Source organism: Lytechinus pictus, chromosome 11, assembly GCF_037042905.1.
Source record: "Lytechinus pictus isolate F3 Inbred chromosome 11, Lp3.0, whole genome shotgun sequence".
Taxonomy (NCBI): Eukaryota; Metazoa; Echinodermata; class Echinoidea; order Temnopleuroida; family Toxopneustidae; genus Lytechinus; species Lytechinus pictus.
The window spans coordinates 34,309,563-34,329,431 of NC_087255.1; positions in this window are offsets into that span (position 1 = coordinate 34,309,563).

Here is a 19,869-nt window from a genome sequence, read left to right on the forward strand (position 1 = left end):
GAGAACTAATATGGCCACCTCGTACCTTGGCAGTTATATTTTCTATCCTCTCTTCTTTGTTTTGTAATTTTTAACTCCTCCTGAGATCTTCAAAACACCCCCCCCCCCCCCCTCCTCGCCGAAAAAAGTTTCCCTATTTAAGTCGCCATGATTACATGGAAACAAGGATTGGCCCTGCTTTCTTAGCGGCCTTTGACGCATATAATAGTGGACAGAAAATGTCACTAAGCGCTTTTGTACTTCCATCAATGGCTTTCTAACGAAACAGATCTGACAAATTGATTTTTGGACGAGAGCAATACCAGATGTGATTGCCCGGATAAGGTCAAACTGTTTCTTCTGATCGCTTTCCTCCGTTCTCTTGTTTGGTTAAAGATTGGGCTTCGGACAATCCTGCATCTCGGGGTCTAAGCATGTTTTTACGTTTTACACGAACTAAACATTTCAAAGTATAGGTCAAGAAAGGAAAAAGGATAGCTGAAACGGATCGATATTCGGTTTCCATGGTTTTTAACCATTTCAGTCAATAAGGTTTTTCATATTTCTCTGATTGACTTATAGTACGCCTCATATCAAATGATTGATTGATAATTGAACATATAAAAGGAGAGACACAAGTCACCATACCTGGAGCACCAAATGTCGTTTTGAATACATGTATAATTAACTCACCTTCTGAAAATGGTTATCATTTTGAGGATATAAGAGAACGATGTGCTATATATTTTAGTATCTTCCTTCATTACTTCGGGCGCAGACGAAGATTTCACTTCACATGATCATGAAAAATTTAATATTTCATCACGTGATCAATGTCGTGAAGGGCACACGCAGCATCAAGGTCACAAGGTCCTTGTAGATACATGACGTCTACAGGTCTTTCATTTACTCAAGATGATATTAAAGAGGGGATGCTTTATTGAATTTCTCTCCAGGTCTTATTTATTCTGATCACGAAGGGAAGACTTTATTAAATATTGATGGTAAACATAAACAAGATAATGGCAGCTGAGTTAGATCTAAGCAGTGATGAATAAAGCGAGGCTGAATTTGAAAAAAAATGCTCATAAAATATACAGGATGCTTTTTGAAGTAAATTCGAAGAATTAGAAAAAAATACACTAAACAGAAAGTTATAATTTTATCTGTACCGAGAAAAAGCAAAACAAACACACACACAAAAAAATGCGCCAATATCCATCCAAACTGTCAATATCATAAAAGCTGTTTAGGGGTTGTTTAAAAAATAAAATTGTTATCAACGTTTCCCAATAAGTTACTTTAAAAATGAATGAGTTCACTTCATACGCACATTGAAGTCCTTCAAAAATATCTATTTGATTTTCAGCATGTTTAGCATCGCATTGATTTGAATTCATAGCACATATGGCAGAAGGGTAAACAGCAAAATGGTTGGAGCTTGCGAGAAATCATGAGTCGAAGATTCGCATTAATGTAATTTGATTTGTTTGAATGGGCAGAATTCATAGGTGGGTGGGTGCTTTCTACCTATCTCTAATTTAATGTAACTCAAAGAGGACAGAGACTTGACGTACATCATGCATGGTGAAATATTAGTCCCGAGGTCAACTGGTCTTGTGTGTTCACTATAATATATTTCTCTGTTTTGCTGACGAATTTTAGCGGTGTCATGGATACCAAACCCCAACCTCCTTTTCCAATCCAACCCTCTCATTCCATATCAAGAGCTGCGGCGTATGTGGAGGTAAAAAAGTGAGTGGTTCTAGGTTCGAACACTGAGTCACATTCTTCAGATTGTGCCGTGGAAGATCAGTCCTGAGCCGGAAATAATCATATTTGATGAATACACGTCACAGGCTGATTCAGAGACCTGGTGTGGGGTTGAGTTCTTCTGTGATCCGCCACTCTGCAATGACTATAAAGATAAAGAACCTGCAGGTTCCTCCGTCATGCATGCCCTAGATGAATCTCATGATATATTCGTTTCTTTTTGTTTCTTTTTACTTTTTGCTTGACAAAAATAAATTTTATGATAAACGTTCTTTGCGTATGCTGCAAATTATTCAATAATGAATTTCGAGAAGTGGATAAACATGAAATTCAATACGAATAAGTGCATTTAATGAATAAGGTATTAAAGTGGTATAAAGATGTTAAATAAACACGGTGTAAAAAGAAACAATAGATAACTAAAACCAAAATCATTTTTCTCAGATTGGAATATTAAAATAATATTTGCAAGGGAACTCGGCAAATATAACGACCAATGAACGAGACGATAATTGGCACGATCATGAACTCAGTTAAACTTGCACGATCCTATCCTAAATGACGTCACCATACTCCAAAAATCGTATAACCTCGAGGTATGGAAGCTCGATTAGACTGGCTAATTTCTTTGAAGGGAATATAGCCCACAGGGCTTACCGGTATTGTCGTCATCATTCAGCTTACCTGTCTCTAAATACCTTTCGACGTTTAATACATGAACACCTATTCCAACCCCCTGCTCCAGTGAATCCACTTGTTATTGTATTGACAATCATTTGCCAAACTTGCAGTTTTACTACCATGATTAAAAACTTATTATATCAGATACTTCTCATCCAGTGCGAGTCTGATGAGACTTAACAGTTAGGAAGATTTACCCAAAACTCAAAACTAACTCCAGATTGATTGTAATCACTTGGGTGGTAACTTTTGTAACTGGGAACTGATTAAGATATGAATTAATGGTTATCAATCATTTATTTTCCAGTGTGGCCCGGTAAGTCTAAGGTAGAACAGACTTTAATATATGCTGTAGATTAGGCTGTGTTAGTAGGCAAATTTGTGTCAAGTTATGGAAAGGTTCTAAGAGATTTGTTGAAGAATGTAAAAGACCATATACATTGGCGGCGGAAGCCAAAAATTTTAGGGGGGACGCAGGAAAAAAAATTGACAAGCAAAAAAAAAAAAGGTTATCAACAAAAAATTTAGGGGGGGACCCCCCCCCCCCACCTAAAATTTAGGGGGGACACGTCCCCCCCCCCGCTTCCGCCACATATGCCCATATAGCGATAGCAACCGACGACATGTCAAGAAAAATGTTTTTGATCATTCATTAATTCAAGCAAAGTTAGTGTTATTATTATTATTATTATTAACAATGTATTGGTTTAAAAGACACTACATCTTACATTGATTAGATACAGACTGTATACGACTAACGCTCTCTTTTTGAACTAAGGAGATGGTAATGATTTTTATAGTCAGTTTTATTGGCATTGAGGAAGTGATAATAATGAGTATGTGTCTCTTTTTTACGTCTAGAATTCCTCGTGTAGGTTGCTGTCCCTCAGTGTGTTGATTTTTTTTAGTTAACTGTAGTTAAGGCAATTCCATAAAAAGAGGCAAAATGTTTTTTTTTTAAAAGAGGCAATCGTTATATTAAATAACATTCGAATATATTCTACGCTATTAATGAATTGTCTAGTCTGCTCACGTCTACCATTTGTTTAACCACCCTTGTTATTCTGTTAGGCATTCTTTTGATTGATTGAAAACACAAATCGTTACATCATCTTCATACTACCAAGTGAAATGAATATGGAAAATCGACTGTGCTTAGCTATTTCTGTGTCTGTCTGACAAACAGAACCGCGGACCGCTACTGAATATTTTACCACAAATCTATAGGCACCTACTCAGTATTCGAGACATTTTCATATTATTCAAATGTATTTGTCCCTTGTAAAGAAAACACGATTTAAAGAACGAGTTGAAAAAACTTTGGATTACCTTTACTATTAACCCCGTTGATTTATCTTCTCCCCTATTGATAATCCTTCCTTTCCTTTAAAGAATAAACCTTTGTTTCTACGTTTCTCTTCAAACTTGTCGGTTTAACAAGTCTCTTTGGTTTTTGTTGACCGAGAAGGAGTTGTTTCTGAATTTTCCTCTTGTAAAAAATTCATAGATAGAAGTTGACGAAAATAGTGGACAGTGACGTTTAAAACTGAAATCTATAGTGATTTTGTGAGAGTGTGGGTGTGTGTATGTGTGTCATTTGGTATATATAGTATAGATCATTACAGACTAACGTCCTTAGCTAACAGAAATGTGTTGACATGCCCCTGAAGCCATCAACCACCCGCTATACATGCTTTAGCGGATAATTCACTATGAACAATATAGTTTCTTGTTGGAATGTTGAATAAGGTTTTCACCTTGCCAACTTATAACTAATATCCTGAATATACAGTGCCCTGTTTCGAAAATACACTAAGAAATGTAGAGTGGCTGACCACAGCGTCCCTTATGGTGAACACAGCCACGGCCCCTCGCCCCCTCCCCTATTCCTGGCGGGGGATGTGTGAAATGAATCGTATGGAATGTTACTGGAAGACATGGATAATTTAACCCCCTCGAGAGATTCGGAGACAGAGTTGAATCGTAACGACGTTTTCAAATAACGAGCTTACGACAAAATAAGACCCTAGACGACTGCGAATGTTGCGTAAATGACATCGTTATGTAAATAACGGATATAGACCACATACAGATACATCATTCATATTCATCCATGCAACCCAAACACTTCTTTTGTTGATCCGAGTGGGGAAATAAATGAACCTGAAAATCGTGAAAAAATAAACGTGTCTGAACTGTCTTAGTGTGGAGTTATAATGTATTAGGTCCATGGTTTCAGATGCGAGGTTGGAGATTCGGAAATCATTCCTACACGGCAGATGTGTACAAACCAATGATTAATTGAAAACATCACTCGCCATCTACTCATCGCTTATCCCTTTCAAAAGCTCAACAGGAAAGGTCTTAGGTAATAATGCATGAATGTTTACCTTTGTCGGTAATGTCTTTCATTAATTTCGTCACAGGTTTGAATTGCTCAAAAGTCAGTACGAAATACAATCATTTCACTCTCCATCCATGGTAGAACATAAATGAGTGAATAGGGAATTGATTACAAAACTCGAATCTATCTTTACTTGAATGAAACATTAATTGATATCTCGAATTAGTCAATATTTTTCATTCTGTCGAGGATTTCACTTTTCCATTATCTTGATTTTGTTTCTTCCGCTTAGTGTTACGTGTACATAATCATGCACAGTGGTTTTTTTTTGTTAGATTCTATTTTTGTTATTCTTTCTTTCTTATTTTCATGTTTTGCTCAGCACTTCTTTGAAGTCAATTTTCCGTCCTATTTCACTTCATCATTACTATTTGGTGTTGGTTTTGTCTTTGAGACACCCCCCCCCCCGATCTGTCTGTCAATCTGCCCCTCCCATCTCTCTTCCTTTTTTCGTTCTCCCCCCCCCCCCCTGTCTCGTGTATGTCCGTGTTTGTCTCCTCTCAATGTTTCTTTCTCTCCCTCTCCCTCACTCTACCTCGTGCCATATTTCCCAGCGGAACATAATCTAAACGATTCACGAACTATTATTTTTATTCCATTACTCGTTAAATGAGATCAACGCTGTCAAGAGAAATATTCTTTGAAATACAATGAACAATCGTTTTGTTATTATTGTACTTACGTGCTTCAAAATTTCTCATCTTTCTATTCCATCCCGTAGTTTTCAGCTCCAAGGTGCCTCTTAAAGGTCAAGTCCACCCTAAGAAAATGCTGACTTGAATAAATGGCGAGAAATCAAACTAGCATAGTGCTGAAAATTTCATCAAAATAGGATGTAAAATAAGAAAGTTATGACATTTTAAAGTTTCGCTTATTTAAAGATTTAACAATAAGGACCAACTTGACTGAACCATATAGTATTAAATAATGCTAATTCCACATGTTCAGGGAGGAATTAATCATTGTATCACTTGACAATGAGAAGAACATTATAATATTTCATATTTCATATAATAAAATACAAAAGAAATAATGAGTGGATGATGTCACAGTCTCCTCAATTGCATAACAGCCAGGATATGCATATCACTGTTATGTAAAGTTAAGCAAAACTTTAAAATGTCATAACTTTCTTATTTTACATCCGATTTAGATGAAATTTTCGGTGTTATGCTTATTGGATTTTTCTCTTTTTATTCAAGTCAATTTTTTGTTTGGATGGACTGGTGCTTTAAATAAGAACGATATGGGATCGAGACAACCAAAATCCTACTTTTCAAACACACACAACATTCCCGAGGGGCAGCTCTCGAACTAGAAGTAATCAGAAACATCTTGCATGACAGTTTTATCCTTATTCCGCATGGATCAATACCTTAACCATAACAACAGTTCCTTGCCCATACTTCGTAACCTAATCCTTTGGCTTAGAAGGTGACAATTTTCACACATTGATAGCACACGTAAATACCACAATCACTTGTTAACGCTAACCACACGACGAAAAATAGAGCCTCGGTAAACTAGATTGTAAAACCAATTTTAGGGTTTAGTAAATATTCAGTTTCCCGACAGAAGTTTTGTGATAATACTGTTCCATTGTAGCGCCATTATTTTGCATACAATCTGACGAAAACAAATCTTGGGCATTATCTAACGGCGTCTTGCTGTTGTGTAGATTCTTTTCTTAAAATTTCTTTATTTGTCTTAGTAGCCACCGTAGATTTGGTAATATAAATTTGGTAAATAGGATTGGCTAGAAAGCGAATTTACAGTTAACTATTTACCAACTCAATGAAAATAATTCGGAATTTTTTCTGAATATCACATTTTCAAGAATCACCAGTCTTTCGATATAAAGTGTCTTTTCACTGTTTTATATTCCCTTGGAATTACAGTACATAAAACGTTTATAAATTATCAGCATTATCAAATGATTATTTTATTATCTTTCAGTAACTTATTCATCACCAGTTTATTGCTACATATATATTGCTATAGCAATTAATGGAACAGAGTTAAAGATGGAAATTGAATTCATTGAATCCTAATCTCAATTTTTAAATGTTTAATCACTCGGTAGGCAAATCTTACTCGTGTGACGGAAAGCTGGGAGATCAAGAACGATTTAATTACGAGCCTCACCACGTCGTACTCATAAAGTGACAGTCGTTTGTAATGCCATACATGATTTCTCTATCATCAGTAAGCCATTCACAGTTATCCTCCCTTAACGTACCAATCTCACCCCTCATTAAATCCCAACATGATTGTGTCTTAATCTGTTCGTCTCTCTATATGCATATATACGGTGTACTTTTTTGTGTTTGTTCTCGAGATTTTTTTATAATTTTCATCGCATTTTTAGTATTCTTCATTCACTGGAATTGGTAGTGCTTATATCGCATCGAAAAACGGTTCATATCTACCAAAGTTGTAAATCTAACAAATATATAAAATACTATTTTCTGTAAATAATGTTGTATTTGGTATCGTAGAAAATCTACACAGTACTCAATGTTAAATGATTGAAATATATAATTTCTGACTGAAAAAAAAATCGTTATCTTCCCTACGTCCTAATAAGATAGCAAAAATGGAGACAAATGCTTTTTCTACAGTTATATCGTCATTTCCTTGTGTTCAAGTCTACCCATGATTCAATTCAATGTATTCGTGTTTATGTTTTGATATTAAAGTGATGCATTAAAAATACATTAAGTTAAGAATGCATGTAATTTGAAGGACGCAAATTGTTGAAATGACAAGGCAGACAAATATCTTAAAAACTTAAATCTTACTGGTTCTAAGAATGTTCCTTCTGCGTATATTGGTATGATTGTGTGTAAAGACATTTTAGGGAGTGGTGAGGAAAAGAAACTCGAAGAGGTAAGAACGAAGTAAATGAGTTTGTAATATCCATGAATTGTCTCTCTTCCTCCGCCTTGAAAAAACAAAAATCGATAAAACAATCAGAAATTTAAGGAGCGAGAACCGTCGAGGCGGGCATACTCGACCGTTCACAATCCTGTGACGTATGTACCACATGTCTTCAAAATGTTCGCTTTCTTCTGACCTGACTCTTTTCGACAAACTCCACGTTAAGAGGTGAATAGCTCAGCAGGCCATGTTACAATATGCCCCGATATTTGACATAAATATGGCCAAATGAATAGCGTATGTCTGACTAACAGGCTAAAAGGATAGATCTATTCACTTCATCTCTACCGCGGCGGCGGCGAGGAAATACATTAACATGTCTTCGACATTATATGCTTACCCTCTTTGCTGTAGTTGTAAATCTCATGATAGACCTACCAATACTCCCGCTTTTAATACCGTAATATAAATTTACCAACAATGTGTAATTAGACCTCGTTACTCTGCTTTTAACCTGATTTTTGCTCATTAATCGTGCCAAAGACACGTACTGCTCTGGCTGATATAATTACGTGCGATTTTGTTTTTCACACTCTGACATACTTTTGAGCGCCCCTCTCCCTTCTCTTTCGCTATCTCAAAAGGTATTAAGAAAAAATTATATATAGCTATCACATAATATCGTCAACATTCTTCAGGTTCCTTGCCATGTTTACCCTAGAGATAAAGCTAGGAGAGGTGGTGTGTTAACTGTGTACCTGTTTTATAGCTTATATTATACAAATAATGAATGTTTATGAGTGCAATGGACAGAATACTTAATTCGATGAGAGATGGATCATTTCATCTTTCACCTCATGAAGTGTCCATTGCACTCATAAACATTCATTATTTGTATATTGTTATGCCGATTTATTAGCATTATTATGTCGAAATAACATTAAAATGTCATAGCATGATTCCGAATCTCACCGTGTCGACATAATTACGCTAAGAAATCGACTGAGCAAGATAACATTGACCTCGCTATCTCGAGAAGATGGCGCTTCAAAAGTTTAATACGTATGAACATTTTTTGTTAAAACGGGATACAGTTGAGCAATGTTTTTGAGAAGTTGGGAGTTGATTTCACTTTTGTATAATAATAATTCTAACAATAATTACTTCTTATTAAGTGCTTTTTCAAAAGTTACAAAGCGCTGTACAAATGACAAAACAAATACAATCGGTAAAAACTTAAAACAAAACTACACAAAATGAAACACTACTTGCAATATATTAAAACAAATGAGATTTAAGCATCTTCTTAAAGACATCAATAGAAGGACATTGTCTAAGTTAATTGGATAATCTATGCCAATATTTTGGGCAAACACAGAAAATGACCTATCACCTACTGATTTGAATGTCCGGGGGATGTGAAGAGGGATATGTAATGATAACCGAGTGTTGTACATTGATTGGCAACCTGTTAGCAGGTCTGACAGGTATGGTGGAGCTTCCTCATTGATACATTTGAGTGTGATTGTCAGAGACTTATGCTCAATTCGATTTTTACCTCTAGTGCTTTGTAACGAGCTTATTTCATCTATCAAAAAAAAAATGATATAGCACAACACCCAACATTGAGAAAAATCGAACAAAATAATCTTTAACAGGACCGAGGTGTTTCAATATCTATAGTATACACAAACTCATTTTATATGCAGAAGCCATTAGTGTAGAAGCATTTAAAAACAAATTATTTAAAATCAGTACTAAGTGAATAATTTATCAAATAGAATTTGCCTGATATAAATGTGATGGTTGTTTTTTGACATTTAAGTCTACTCAAAGTTGAAAATCATGTTCAATTATTAACGCTTATAGAAAATACACATTTTCTGGTGACATTGAGATTAAAAAATAATTGAAGTATTTATGGGAGGCGTTCTTGTCTTTATCATGCTATTGCGAAACATGGTGCTTTACTTTAGGGTTTTTCATTAGGCCGGTCTTTTCCTTAAAATGTTTTAAATAGATAAACCGCATGTGCATCATTGAGATCATGCAAAAAAGATGTCTGCATAAACATGATAAAAGGTAATACCAAGAGGTTTTATGTCCGGATGCACCAGGGAGTTTGATGGACTAAATAACACTTTAAAGATAATTCATTTACAAGGGTTTACACAAATCATTTGAGGATTCTATTTTAATGCATAGATATTGATTTAAGCTAGTAATGCTAGTGGATGATTATGAACCGAGTGATACATAATTGTGCCTCAAATTTGACTTTTATATGAAAATGCGTTCATATGCACCGACTTGCATTATCACAGATAAATGCATTATCCCGCTAATCTTCAAGAAGGTTTACAAATCTAAGAAAGGAAACATGGTTATTTGAACACGTTGTTACGTCGAGCAAGTGAAACGAGTGGTTGGGAACAATAATTCCGTATACTCTGCATGAAATATTATCTGTCAAATAGTCCTTTTGCGAGAGTTAATTTCAGGCGCCTTATTTGTCATGTTATGACTTATTCATGTGATGATAAGAAAACATCTGCCCTGTTTCTTCCACAGTTCCTATTATGGTCATGTACTTTATTGCTTGCACCGAAGGCCACTTGCAATTAATTCCATGAGTTCGAGGTCATGTCAGAATTGATAACCATGTTAATAACTTTATTTCCCCAGTTATGTTTCTTTCTCCTGTTTATATCTTAAGCCGAATTTCTTCTCCATCATTGTACGATTTATAATGGCAGCCGAATATTAAATTAAAATCACCATATACTGGTAACTCTTTCAAAAAGGTGTTTTGGATGTTAATGTAAAACTAGATCCGTCTCCGATCCATACATTTTACCCATATTAGTATTTAAAAGAATTATATAATAATTATATTTGAAGCAATAAACTGAATTGAATCTTTCAACATGACATGGTTCACAATTTCACGTTTAAAGGTATATTTTCGTTAATTACATGAATGTAATTTGAGTATATATGTTTAACTAGTCATGGTAATTATCCTATTATGATTCCTATCAAGTAAAATCCGTCAGGGTAGTCTAATTTTGCGGAAAATAAATACCAGCTACTTTGGCCCATATATATGCAAATTCCGCACAGGATTCAGAAATCTAATAGCATTCCAAGTTTTAATAATATGTCCTGGGTTGCAATAATCCTATATAGACTCAATCCCCGGCTACTGGGAAAATGATTTAAAATTTGGATTGATATACCACATTGTCAGACAGGATTGTCTGTAGGTTATACTAAGACAGCGAACCAAGGATGAACAGAAAAGAACGCAACTTCCATCTATCGAAAACTTTATTATCTCCATACAAGAAATTTGAATTTTAGTGGTGCAATTCAACGTTTACAAAATAATTGAAGTGTACATACAATCATATAAATCAATTACACGTCAAAAGATCTCACCGCTTTACAAATGACACGATAGTCAGATTGTAACATAATTCCATCAAAAATGAAATTATTAAAGAAAAACGAACGAACCAGTGAGGTTGCAATGTTCTGGCGCCCGGAACTGATCGGAGATCCGATTTATTTTCGATTGACTTTTTGGTCACTATAAATGTGACAATAATTTGTTTTTAATTGAACATGCTTGTATGTGGCTGGTGCAGGGTTTCGAAATATAAGCAATGGTGATGTAGAGGGGCACAGATGACAATTATCTGAGATTTGATGACATCAATTATGTATAATCAAAATAATAATACCAACATGATTATACATGTATAGGAGACAGAAAAGGCAAAGAAAAAAAAAAGAAATTTGCTCGAAATTGTGGCACTAACTCATTTAAAAGTCTTTTTGAATAAATATGTGTATGTCCCTTGGGTGTCCCCCAAAAGATAGAGGGGCGTGCATCTCTTGAGCCCCACCTGGATCTGACATTGTTAACCAATCTCAGGGTAACCGTGGGGGTTTCCCATATTCTGATAATGAGGAATATGTTTCTTATTGGCAGTTATTATACTGTATATCAACAGGGGAAAACATGAATACATCTTTCTCCTCTAATCATTGTAATTCTGTATATTTAAAGCATTATATTCCATGCCTGTGATATGCACAAATTAATAGCCCCCAAGTTACATCGATGTCACCCTTTATATGGCAATGATAAAATGGTAGCTTTGGATGGGACTCTCACTTCCTGACAATTAGATATTCAATTGCGGAAATTTTCTCCTCTTAGACTCAGGGTTGAGGTTGAAATCATTCGAAAAAATATTTAAGTTTTAACAAAAATATATTACAAGCTCTTAGAAATCATGAAATTGTATGGGCGGTAGTATTTTTTTTCTGAACAAAATGCGAGACTAGGTTTGAATATAAAGGTACGAGTCGCGCCGACTTTTCCTAAAGTACATCCCATTCAATGGACTCAGGAGACGCCTTGATCAAGTTGGCATAACGAATGACACCAATCTCAATCCAACCCCTCATATGAAATTTTAGTGATTTCTAAACATTTTTCTAAAACCATGCATGAAGTCTCTGCTGGCCTATCAGTCTAGACATTCAACCCTTCGGGGGAACTGCCCCGGGGCATTTGTTAGGGGTGGGTACGCAGTGATGCGCGCGGACCTTAACAAAATGTTTTCTTTTGAACAACCTTGGAAGAGGAAGGAATGGCACACCAATTACATCAATACTTGTGTCTGTCGCATTTGTCTCTTCTGCCCCTCTCATTGCCTCTCTTCTTGGCACTTACTTTCTTTTGTCTGTACAATACTTTTCTTAAGTTTTCTTACTCAAGAGGATTCTTGGTGAGGTGAACGTCTTCTGCATGCTCTCAAAAATATCAAGTGAACTTTATAGGCTGCAGCTGCGGACTCATGACGCGATTTTTGATGAATCGCTTCTTTTCCATCAAATGATTCCGCTGCTAGAATGTCCCACGCGTGTCATAGATTGATAGCAAAAGTCCAAATAGCCGTATGAAAATGGTATTAATGTAAGTAGCCTAAGGCTCAATAGGATTATTGCTGATGTTGTTGTTGTCCGGAAAGTACAGGCAGGTTGAAAGCATGTCTTAGGGTATAGGACGAAGACTAATTGCTGGAGTAGGTTAGTGGACAGAGACACCAAGTATTCTGCTCTGTAAGTTATCGATACTTGGTCAGTAATCGATACCTGGAAAACGCTGACGACTTTTGAATTAGATAAGTCCCTCAACAGGGCTAACACATGCAGATATATCTGGCTCAATATCCCCCTAACCCCAGCCCACACGTTTCCATAGTCCTCAAACCTGATATACGTCTTGACGAGAGAAGAGCCGCCTCTTATTTTCGGGTTCAGTTACAAAAGATGCGATAGATTGACATCACTGATCTACGGTAGACAAACCGCGGTGTAGTTTTCCCTAGAATTGATCAATTAAGTGATGATTGACTAAATCTACCCAGGGATATAGGAAAGAGGGAGTATTATTCTAGCAGCGGAAGAAAAGTCGTTATCAAACTTGATGAAATTTTTTTTTTAAGAAAAGAGAGTTTTAAAAGGTTTGAACACTCTTTTCAAAATGATAAATTTATGTTGACCAGGATTTAGCGGAGGCTTTAGTTTCTATCTAGTAAAGATTTTTATCAAAAATGATTTTCGACCAACAATCCATCTCTGTTTCTAGCTCTCTTTATTCTCTCTCCTCTTCCCTTATTTTCACTTTCTCTTGTTATTTTTTCCTTCATGTACTACTTACTCCCTTCCCGATGATGAGCCTTTCAGTTTAGCTTATTTACAAAGTTAACTGCCTACTGTCATGTTCCACTCTGCAAACATAGCTGTCCTATACAGTGCGTCCCACAAAAAAGGAAACCCGTTTTCAGAGATAGCTTTAACAAATATTAAATATGTTTTACTATAAATTTGATACTCATGGCAAGAGTGGAATCTCATCTCTCATTTGAACCCAACAGTTTAGCATATCTTTAACGCGTGGCAGATTACAAAAAAGGGGGAAGATCAGAATGATTTGCGCAGAAATTTACGTGTAAATCTGAATCTACTCTCATTTCAGGGATCAGTGAGAGAAGCTTGACAAAGAATACAAAAGAAATGCTAATGAGCCAATCGTCGAATTTATTTCTCTTACTTACAATATTAATTTGCTATGCTTATATATTTGATCTATTTTTTGTATATACATGTGTATTTCAACTTTTTTTTTATTTTGATGTTTTTAATGGAAAAGAATAAATGAATTGAATTGAATGTGCACAGTTGTCGTATCACCAACCAATCTTGTCCAATTTTTCTGCACAACGTGGTTTCGACATTAACATTTCAAACTCGTCTTGGTCATTAATGCTTGAAGTGTTTAGGTATGAAAATAAAGAGAAAAAAATAAATTATATGATAATGTAAATGAATTGTCATAATTCATTTGCCTTTGAATGAAAAAAGACATGGGAATCCCGGTTTCCGTTATTGTCTCACCTCCGAAGCAGAGTGAGACTATAGGCGCCACTTCTCCGATGACGGCGGCGGCGTCAACACCAAATCTTAACCGAAAGGTTAAGTTTTTGAAATGATAGCATATAACTTAAAAAGTATATAAACCTAGTTCATGAAACTTGGCCATAAGGTTAATCAAGTATCACTGAACATGTTTCAGGTCACATGATTAGGGTCAAAGGTCATTGAAGGTCAACGAACTTTGGCCAAATTGGGGGTATATGTTGAATTACCATCATAACTTTGAAAGTTTATGGATCTGATTCATGAAACATGGACATAAGAGTAATCAAGTATCATTGAACATCCTGTGCGAGTTTCATGTCACCAAGGTCAAAGTTCAATGAACTTTGGACATGTTGGGGGGTATCTGTTGAATTACCATCATAACTTTGAAAGTTTATGAATCTGATTCATGAGACTTGGACATAAGAGTAATCAAGTATCATTAAACATCCTGTGCGAGTTTCAGGTCACCTGACTAAAGTCAAAGGTCATTTAAGGTCATTGAACTTTGGCCATTTTGGAGGTACAGTAATCATTACATTGCTGTCATAACTTTCAAAGTTTATTCATGTAGTTTATGAAATGTGGATATAGGGTTAATCAAGTATCACTGACAAGTCTTAGGTCGCATGATGAAGGTCAAATGTCATTTATTGTCAATGAACGTAGTATTGTATCATTATATGAATGGTGTTTCTTGTGAATAATTATTTTATAGTAGTTTTCAAAATCAGCACTGCTGCTATATTGAATCGCGCGATGCAGGTGAGACTGCCAAAGGCGCTCCATTTGTTTTCTGGGACGCACTGTATATAATATTTGAATGATCAACCTGTTGTGGTTTATTTTCCTTGTGATATCTAGGATTCAGTTGAGGTGAGATACATCATCTTTTTTATGTTTGAGCATGACGCATGCATAAATAAAACAGAGCCGTTAATGACTCGGAATTCCACACTTCCAGAAGAAATGTTTGTGATCACACTTTCTACAGAACGGCATATTATGTTACAAACTGGCAATAGCAATGTCATGACCAGATCTATCATAAAGCATGGTTGTTTGGAAAGCGAATCTTAGGCGAAAACGGCATTCGTACAGTGCACTGTCGTCCTTGAAGATACATCCAAAGACCCCCAGATACTGTCCCCTCTAGCACCTAGGAATGAGAAACAGAATCAACTGTAAATAGAAGTCAAGAGAGGTCCACCCCTCCCCGCTAGAGGGTTTCTCATCCGAACTTTACCCCCGTTGAAGCCTGTTTGCATGAGGACACGGTGGGTCGTCTCATGTCAAATTCAAATGCACTGGAACGCTGTCTTTGAGTCTTCAAGAGCCACTCGTGGTAGTCTGTAGTAGTTCTCCCTCATGAATTCAGTCACAAAAAAAGTAGGAGGAAGAATTCTTAGAAGCTGGCAGGCTTAGAACATGGTGTTTTCTGTCAGTAGAATCAGAATGGGAATGTATAAGAGAGATTGGGAGGCAAGGAGGGGGTAATGTGCTGGAAATGAAATGAGCGAGAAGAAAAAAAAATCTCAATATATGTTTTTTTATTTTAAATAAACATCCAAAGTGGGTGCGAGTTATGCACAATTTTTAGGGCTTCTATAAACACTCACTTCTATTGCCATGGCCCCATAACGTAATCTGTACATTATGTATAGCCAAATGTGTTCCTAACTAAACAATCATAAACAAAGTTTGTGCATGATTCATGCTGACCGTTCTTACGCACTATTATACATTTTTGACCCCTTTTGTGCTTCTTTGTAAATTCAAGAAGGCTCAAAATGGTGGATAGTAAATGGTTTCTATTCGTCATGTAGTACGTCGCACTTACTATTCATATCAACGTTGTTGAACCGAGCTGTTTCTGGATCTACTCTCTTGAAATAACTAGTACACCTCTTGCTTGGGTAATTATATTGCCTTTTAACCGTCATGATCTCGCATTTAAATTGGGTTCTAGTCACGGTACAGAAAAGGAATTGAGAACATTGACATTTCGGTTCGTCATGTATCTCAGCACACGATGGTGATAATACTGCTAAAATTATAGTGCAAAGAACTTTAATTATCTTTCAGGAATGATGTACGTGAAGCAATAAAAATTTGTTAACGCTCCTCAATTTGTAACAGCCCACGTCTTATTAGACCGTATCTATATTGTCGGCATTTTTGTCATTCACTCCCTTCCTTTTCGATAAAGGACGAAAAGTAACGAGTATACCACCATGAAAAGGTTGTCTCTCATCCTTTTCATTATGTTTCGTTTTGTTAGATATATTTGTTTAAAATACAAAACACACTCATTTGATATTGCAGTGTGTATATTGTCAGAATTTGCCACCTAGCTATTTCAATCCCTATCCCCTCTCTCTATATATGTATCTGTCTAAATAAATGAATTAACATAATCAAATTCATTAATTAATATATAAATAAATGTACCAATCTGAACAATAGAGAAATTGATAAATAAATAGAGAATTAAGAAAATGAAAATAGATGAATATATAAATAGAAATAAATAAATAATCATTTAAAGAAAACAACACAAGGAGAAGGAGTGGAGAGTTGTTGGGGAAAAAAGCACAAACTCTCCACTAATACCTTGGTGACTTTCGTAATTTCCGTGATTAAGTACCACTTGGTCTACACCCACCTTGTTTACTTTCCATTTGGTCTCATCCCACCTGGACTAAACCTATTTCGTCTGCAAGCAGTTAGTCTACAACGATTTGGTCTAGTTGCCTGTGACGAGATAATAATACACGTTTAAGTCTTGAGGACAGACTAGAAAAAGTATATATCGCTATGTGAACAACGGACTTGTGAATCGGAATCGTCATGTGTATATTTGTAAATAAACTGTGTTTTAAACGATTTGACACAGCGTGGCCTGTTTTCTAGTTCATGAGTGTCTGAATGGAGAACAGGATTCAGGAAGTTTACGTTGGAGTTTGTCCAGGACAGGTAACAGTAAGAGCTTGTCCGGACCAGCAACTGTAACATTGCCATTCAGCCCATTTACCACTAAGTCTAAATGTTAGTTACGCTCTACAGATCTCGTCTAATATCCATTGGCCGTCCAACATCATTTGGTCTTTAGGCCCATCATAAGATTTACTTCTCTGTTATATTTATCTTTTTTTAAGTAGCAAAATGAGAAGTAGACGGAGTTTAATGTTAACCATCTGGGCACTAGACTGAATAAATTTTAAGCCAAGAGATGGTTGATTACCAAACACTAATTACACCAAACTTATATCAGACTAATTGGCCCGTATTCTGAACTCGGGTTTAGATTAAACACTGGATTAAAGTTGTGGTTTAAGTCACACATCAAATGTTATTAAATCAGATAGACAAGCACATTAAATCAATGGGACTATCTTTCAAACCCTCAAAATGTCGCTCTCTTTCTCTTACATCTGGAAAGTTCAACGAACTGGGGTTCATGGTTGGGGAGGAGCAAGTGTCTTCGATTGGGAATGACATTCATAAATTTCTCGGGTCTGTTATAACCAAAAACCTCGCCTCCTCTGACGTCCATGCGTACATTTCAAATAAACTTGAAACTCGTTTGAAAAATATAGATGATTCTCTGATACGTAATGAATATCAACTAAAGGTTTACTCTCGATACTTGTTGCCATCACTACGCTTTGATCTTACCATAAATGATATTACCCACTCTCACTGTTTAGCTTTGGATTCTCTTTCTAACGTTTATCTTAAGAAATGGTGCGGTATGCCTCCCTCCGCGACGTTGGCTTTTATACATATGCCAAATGGTCTAAACATTCCGAATATCTCAGATGTATACAGGGAATGTCATACACTTTCATACGTAACTATGAGAGAACAGGGTGACGAAAATGTAAATCACTGTTTGGATACTCGACTGGAACGAGAGAAAGAAATGGGTTAGGAAGAAATCAACTATTGTTAAATCTGACACTGTATATTCTCAAATCGAACAAAATAGCTTGAAAGGGAAGAAAACCGAAGCGAAAAAGCTGCTCACTCAAGAAGTGAGTGTGATTTGGCATTCACATGTAAAGAATCTACTAGTTCAAGGTCGGTTTCTGGATCTCCTGTCAACAGAAGACAATTGTGTCATCTGGAAAAGTATAATGTATAACTTACTTGTACGAGTGCTAAAATTTATCATTAATTCTGTAACCGACACAACCAACACAAGAGCTAATTTGGTTAGATGGGGTAAATCTGTTACAAACAGATGTAAACATTGTAAAAGTATCGAAACATTAAATCATATCTTGAATAGCTGCCCTACCTTCCTCTCACAGGGCCGCTATACATGGCGCCATAACAATATTTTGAAATACATTGTACGTCTGGCTACAGAAAACACAATTGATAAACCTGCAAATCTTTCACGACATCCCGAACATGAATGGTTATTCTCCGGCCTCGACCATCCCCATGTCATGTACGCAAACGAATTTAAGACCAGATCTAACGTAGCAAAAAATTATTAGTTTTAGAACTAACCGTCCCTTTCGAACTTGCAATTGACAGAGCGCACCAATACAAAACAGAAAAGTACACTGCCTTGATTACCGACATTGAGAATAATGGCTACCGAGTATAGATTTCCTAGCAATTGAAATTGGTTCAAGGGGTTTTCTTTCCAAAGAAACACCCAAAGAATCAAATCTTTCTTTTCTTTTTTTGAGGCCAGACGTACAAAATATTCTTCGATTAGATATAATTTGAGTAAAATGGCGGTTGTTTCATCTTTCTCAATATATTGTGCAAAGGACGAATCCATCTGGGGCGACTACAATCTTTTGGAGCAATAACTGTTGTTCATTATTTCCGATCTCTCTCTCTCTCTCTCCCTCTCCCATCTCTCTCTCTTCTCCCCTCTCTCTCTCCCTTTCCTTTTTTCTATACCCCCTCTCTTCTCTCCTCATTCCATCTCCATTCCTCTTTCTCTTTCCTTCTTTCCTTTCTATTGCTTTCCCTTTCTTCTCTCTAAGTCTATAATGTACACGTTGAAGTTTAGATATTATATTGACATTGATGACATGATATACAGTTTTTTTATTATCCATATTTTTTTTTTCTTAATAGTAGGCCTATCAGATTGAGTATTGTGGTCGGAATAACTCATGATGATTGTTTATGCCTTTTTGTAAACTTAGTATAAATATATATGTGTGTGAATGTATATTTCTTTTTCTCTCTTTTTCTAATATTTACCCTAACTTTTGGCTGTTATTTATCATTTCACATACTCATTTTTTAGATATTTTATATGTTTAAGTTATGTACATGTTACTTACATCGAAATTGTACATTAAGTTTTATTCTACTGCCCTGCATCGACATTTTCCAACTGAATGGAAAACTGCTAGAATTCAACCAATTCTCAAATCAGGTGATAAAGCATCTGTTCAGAATTATAGACCGATAGCTATCTTACCTATGCTCTCCAAGATCATTGAAAGAGCTGTAAGTTCAAGCCTTCTTAAACATCTTGTTCAACAAGAAATATTGTCTCCTAATCAGTTTGGCTTTAGGCCTAATCATTCATGCGAGACAGCACTACTTTGTATGGTTAATGATTGGTCGAAGCAGGTAGATGGTGGGAGACTGAACGGTGTTGCATTCATTGACTT